At 38.8% G+C, this 6,000-nt stretch overlaps 1 long non-coding RNA gene across 1 annotated transcript; it reads right to left on the reverse strand.

The window, feature by feature from the left end:
• Positions 1 to 5,388: 5,388 nt before the first annotated feature.
• LOC134217438 (uncharacterized) lies at positions 5,389 to 5,769 on the reverse strand. The gene is made up of 3 exons (XR_009981039.1): positions 5,629 to 5,769; positions 5,499 to 5,564; positions 5,389 to 5,439 (listed from the first exon to the last, which is right to left on the reverse strand). It is a non-coding gene; the product is annotated as an uncharacterized LOC134217438 (long non-coding RNA).
• Between the last annotated feature and the right edge of the window lie 231 nt (positions 5,770 to 6,000).

Genomic DNA, 6,000 nt, shown 5'->3' on the forward strand with positions numbered 1-6,000 from the left:
TTTACCGGATTTTTTCAAAGGCTTCCTTAATCTTCAACGATTATATTTATGGAATGGCTGAATTTCACAATACGTGAATCATCATCAATATATTTGTCAAGAATGTGTTGTAATGTTCAATGATGAAAATATCTGAATATGCAAAGATTAGGACAAACAATGCTTAATTCATACAATTTCCAGTAAGGGGCCATTCATAAAATATATCACGTTTATAAAGAAATATAACTGGGACAAGAACTGTGACGACCCGTCAAAAAAGTATATAAAATTCAATACAAAATAATAGGAAAGGAGATGAAATTCCAATGTTTTAATCCTCATTCAATAGTTATGATTTATTATCTCGTCTTGTCTTGTCTTAGCACATGCACAGCTAGTATTTGTTCCATTCTTAGAAAGTTTTTCGATCAAACTAAAAGTTAAAAAATACACGCATTTGAAAGTGCCCCATTTCTAAATGATCTGGTCTTTAATGCAAAAAAATGTGATTGATCTAAATTGTAACACAATTATAAGAACATAAGCATTGAATACCTATTTGCACGATGAATTAGAATAATACAACGAATTCAAGTTGTGTAAATATAATGCCCCTATAATATAAATATTTTTGTCAATACTATGTTTTTCCTGTCCCTTATTAGATTCCGCGTTCTTTCCACGAAAATCTTAATTCAAAATTTATACACCCACATTTTCTATCATCATTCCAAAGTAGGGGGGTTGGGGGTAATATGGACATGCTAAGGAATCGCGCCATTTTCACAAGGAAAACCTAAATCACTTACGTGAATCTTGAATAGAAACACTACAATGACTTGAAGTCAATTTAGTAGAAAACAATCGGATTTTGTGATTGAACAATGAAAATAAGGATGAAAAAATCTCGTTTTAAAAGTATGCGGTGAAACGGACATAATGTGTGGGTAAAACGAACATGTTAAGAAATTAAGCTTAAAACAGTGAATTTGGTTGATAAATTGTATGCATAGGGTAAGTATCTCTAAAATGAGTCTCTGGAAATAAAAATGTTGGAAATGTGGAAATAAGAAATGGAAATAAAAAATAATAATTAATATATTGGTAACTTACAATGATTTTACTAAAAACAGCATGTAACATCAATAAAAATCACTTTAAAATGCCATTTGTCTGACCAAAACTCGGAAATTCGAATTTCCTAATGAATGCTTGGTCTTTCGGAGGTAAACAGTACAAACTTTTCAAAATATAATTTCGTTGAAAAAAGTGTATGTACTTCATATGGTCCATATTACCCACACCAGAACGTGTCCGTTTACCCCACCATGATCCAATTTCTTAAAAAATTCTAAAAAAAATCGAATTTTGAGATAAATCATCAATTCAACCCGTACATAATCTTTGGATAGACTAAGTTTGAGATCCTCGAGGATCTTGCCGAATAGTTTTCCGGTTTCTGTTTTAAAAGCTTAAATACTGCACAACAAAAATTACATCGCCATGGAATATCAGCCATAGTTTGCATTAAATCTTTAATAAACCGAATAGTTTTCATTATTTGAATGTAGTTAAACATGTTACACTCATAATTTGAAACATGCAATAAGATCCACTTAAAGGAGTGCCAATTTTGAAACGATTTAGCACAAACTGGACCTCTGTCCGTTTTACCCACCCTGTCCATTTTACCTCAACCTCCCCTATGTATAAAAAATAATAGATCCCATCTTGATTAACATGCGTTTGGACTTACCTTATAGTTGAGCAAATTGAAAGTTTAGTGTTTTTAGCTTACTTGCGGGCTGACGAGAATGATGATCAATTGATCAATTCGGATACCTCAAAGACGCCAGTACCGTGAGGACCTTAGAAATGCGCTCAACGGACACCAACGTTTTGTTGATGAAAAACTCCAATTCATGTACGCTTTCAGACTTCCGTTGGGCTCGGCAAGTTCTTGATGAGTGCGATCTATTCGAAATCCAGTCCTGCCCGTCGTACAGCAACTATTGAAGTTCCGCGCAGTGTAATTTTTCATGTAGCAGCTTCAGAAATGCTTCAAATGCTGGTTGAAATTGGTCCAAAATCATTAGCTGCAGCCTATGTTTTTTCTTGAGATGAAGAAACACTTAATGATCTTCGGATATCGATTTTATAATTTTGAACCGGTGTTACTTTAATCACAAAAATTGACGGGAACAGATAATTTTCACGTCTACATTTGTCCACGGCACTCTGCGATCTCCAATAAACGAGTGCATTTCAAATGCAACATAAACAATTCCGAAGTTGAACATGACATAACACGAACAAAGGCATAGACAGTACCGTAGCATTCTTAAATTTAAAACATTGAATCGAGTGTAAAATAGGTTTAATTTGAAGTTCGTTCATTTTTTTTCTCTATTCCCTCATGATTGTATTCTCCGTAAAAACGTAAACATTCAAAATTCGCGCACATACTATAAAAAATGAATTAGTATTGGGGTAATTTGTCACCCTCAAAATTTATAGTAAAAAAATTGGAAGTCGATGGCGTGAAATACACTAATGTTTAAATCTTGAAAATCTATTGAAAAAAAAAACAAACCAGAAAACCATGTAAAATATCCTCCCCGTATTCGTATCGGAAACTAAGTAACTCTCTTTGATGTATTGCACGAGACAGGCACCATCTCCATTTTGTCCATCGTCCTCATTGTTCAGATCAAATTCGGTCAGCGTTTTAATTTATCTTTATTTGTAGAAAGGAAGTTTGTTCAATAGCTTCGATACAACTAAATTATTATCCTGACAACCTTAGAACAATACATGTCGAGTTCTTCATTTCCCCTGCTTATGGATGAAAAATGGTCCATGTTTAAATTCTTATCTCTGAGTTCTAATGTACGTAGAAGTATCTTTCCGTTTATATTCCAGAGAGTTGCAGATAAGGATTGTGCAGCAATGCACACGCAACATTGTTCATAAACAGTTTTTTATTGCTCATGGAAACCAGTTTTTGTAGGTTTATTCCTGTTATGAAGGAACTTCCGAATCATTCTGTAAAACATCCGAAAGACCGTAAACATAACATCTCTAATTAAACCCTATCATTCTAATAAATGCTTTTGGATGAAGACCTCCACTTTTAAAACCCCTGATTAATCAGAAAATTATTTTAAGTTTTTAGTGGAATATATTCACTTGTCATAAGACGAGTTCGTTCAATTCCATTTATTTCCATCACTTGGTTGTACCTTGACAGATACGTATTTCGATTGCAACGGTAAGGCCGTCTTCGGTGTCTCGTACCTGACGCAAGTCGAGTCAAGTACGGAACACTGAAGATGATTTTACTGTTGAGGTCAAGGTACAATCAAGTGGTGGAATTCAATAAAGGGGTTAAAAAAAGAGGGGTGTCAGTAACATTTTGGTCAAAATTGAGTTGACTACAGATAAAATGCTTTGATACTCAAGCTTTGCGGCAATATGTTGATAAACTTTGTATGATGTTTCTAATAAATGTGAAAATTCAAAGAAAACTATAATTATTTTGAGCTTTCATACAATTTGTATGAAGCGAAAAAATATTGAAAAACTTCTCACCCCTGTTACTCAAAACTAACTTTTTGACACTTTGACCCCTTTGCGTTTGACCTTCTAAACTGGAATTGTACAAACTCGTCCAAGAGTACAAATCCACGGACGTCGAATTTTTGTCAGACCATTTGCCTGTATGTAATCTTCAACATCGACGCAGGCATTCCAGTAGCCTAGCAAGTCTAGCCAGTAGTCTAAACAATGCCAACACCGAAAAAAGCGCAGAACATCGATACAAAAACTTCGGGTCGATGGTGAATAACTTAGATAACGGCAGCAACAAATTTTGGAAGTTGACCCGCAATCTACGGAGCACGGTGAAACGAAGCCCCCGCTAAACATCAACGGTAATCTCGTAGTGAGCCCATTACCGAAAGCTGCAGCATTCGCAATAACGTTTGCTACCGCCCACAACAACGAAGAGCCGGGCGATTCTGTATTTTTTCCCGCACATCGATTTCGATCAATGGCCAACCAATTATATGCAACGACATCAAGTGTCTTGGAGTGGTGTTTGACAAAAAGCTCAAGTTCGACAAACATATTAACTATATCGCCGAAAACATGGATCGCTTTTCTAAAACGCTGTACTCTCTGCTGAATTGCCGGTCAAAGCTACACATCAAAAACAAATTTGTAGCCGGCACGGAGCGATCCGTATCAAAAAGCACGTGGCTTAAGCGCCACTCCATTAAGGAGACCACGGCCCAATTTATTTTGCCCGGATGAGACTCTCTCAAGGCGAGTCCATTTAAATTTTCCCGATAAGGATTTATGGATCGGTCCAGCCAGCAACAACGAAAAGTGCCAAATCGGGTCCACCCTATCTTCCCTCTATACCGTACAGCCACACCATACACTCAAAGAGTCGGTGAGAGCCCACCAGAACCTAATACACTCTAAGGGAGAGTGCGCCTCTCATCATCGGCAGACTCTCTCCTCTCACCAACAACCATTAATAAGCTGGAAGAAACATAAACAACCCACAGTCAAACTCAACATTTGGAGGACGGGACTCGAAAACTAATAAACAATATCGCGCTGTGACGTTAAACACAATTACTCAATCAAATGGCTAGGGGGACTACATAGAAACATTTTATTGAGGCAAACACATAGCATATTTATTAACTTAATACTAACAGGGGCACATATTGGTTCGGGATTTGTGGTTTGTTCGTTTAAGTGTTTGTGTTCGTTCATAATTTCTGTTTCCTATCTTGTGTGCGGTTTCTCTTCCCTAGCTCTCTCTTTCGTTTGTGCTCTGTGTTGTGTCTTAATGTGACGTCACTCTTCCACGCAGCGCAGCTGCTGACTAGTCTGCGCTCCTGCTACTTGATGTTATTTTTGGTGGTGGCGAAAACGGCTCACGCACGCATGTTTCACGGGTCCGTGATGGCGGACCCAAGCGGTCGTCGGTGGATTGCGACTCGCGAAAATTGTTTCGGCTTCTAGCAGCACATTCGGTTCCTCAGTCTACGACTGGCACAAAAAACGTTCCTCCGCGGCGCCCTCCTCGGACGCCGCACTCCAATCAAAAAAAGGTTTGTTGACTCACCGGTTTGTATGGGCTTACTGACCCAGTCGATGACCTGCCGGTGGGGTCGACGCTCCCGGCTTGTTGACGCTGGTGATTGCTTCTCAATGAAGCCGACGCGGCGCGATGGCGATTGCTTGCCGGCGGTTTGACGGACCGGCTAGTGGGCTTCGTCCACGTGGAAGTCCCCGTGCCTTCCCAGACCGATATGGTAACGGATCGGTCCGCTTCTGGCTGGCTGGTAGTTGCCAGGAATATTCCGTCCGTTTGGGGGGGGGGGGTTGCATCGCGCTTGGGTGCGATAATTTGCTGCGGGTGGGAAATATCTAGCCAATCTGGCGAAACAAAATACTTGAGCACTAGCACATCATGTCACATTTAGAGCACATTTTACCTATCTAGATGGTGGCATTTGCCAACATACCGCACACAAATATTCACGCACACTTTTGAAATATAACTATTGGAGAACGAACAATAAATTAATTAAATAATTACATCTAACGCCACTATAGGAAACATACTTCAGACGATTGAAAAACAAATTAGCAAACGCGGACACTTCCAACTCATTGGCTGATCACGGACGAAATGATTGAGTCCGTGAATCCTCAGATTAAGGAAGGTGGGCTCGGACACAACCGGAAATACGTCATTTCCCGACTCCCTTCGTGTATAATCGTGACCTTATTGGTACGATGGATAATCTGACACGAAAGTTGTGCCTCTCCCACCTTATCCAGAAAACAAATGGCCTCGACCTTAGAGAGCCTGGCTAATTGATAAATGCCCGCTTGCCTATGTTAAGGGATCTGTTATCCTAAACTATTGGCGATTTATAGATTGCCTTTCTTACAACCTATCTTATGAGAACTATTTACAGGTATTTATGTACA

Source organism: Armigeres subalbatus, chromosome 2, assembly GCF_024139115.2.
Source record: "Armigeres subalbatus isolate Guangzhou_Male chromosome 2, GZ_Asu_2, whole genome shotgun sequence".
NCBI classification, from domain to species: Eukaryota; Metazoa; Arthropoda; class Insecta; order Diptera; family Culicidae; genus Armigeres; species Armigeres subalbatus.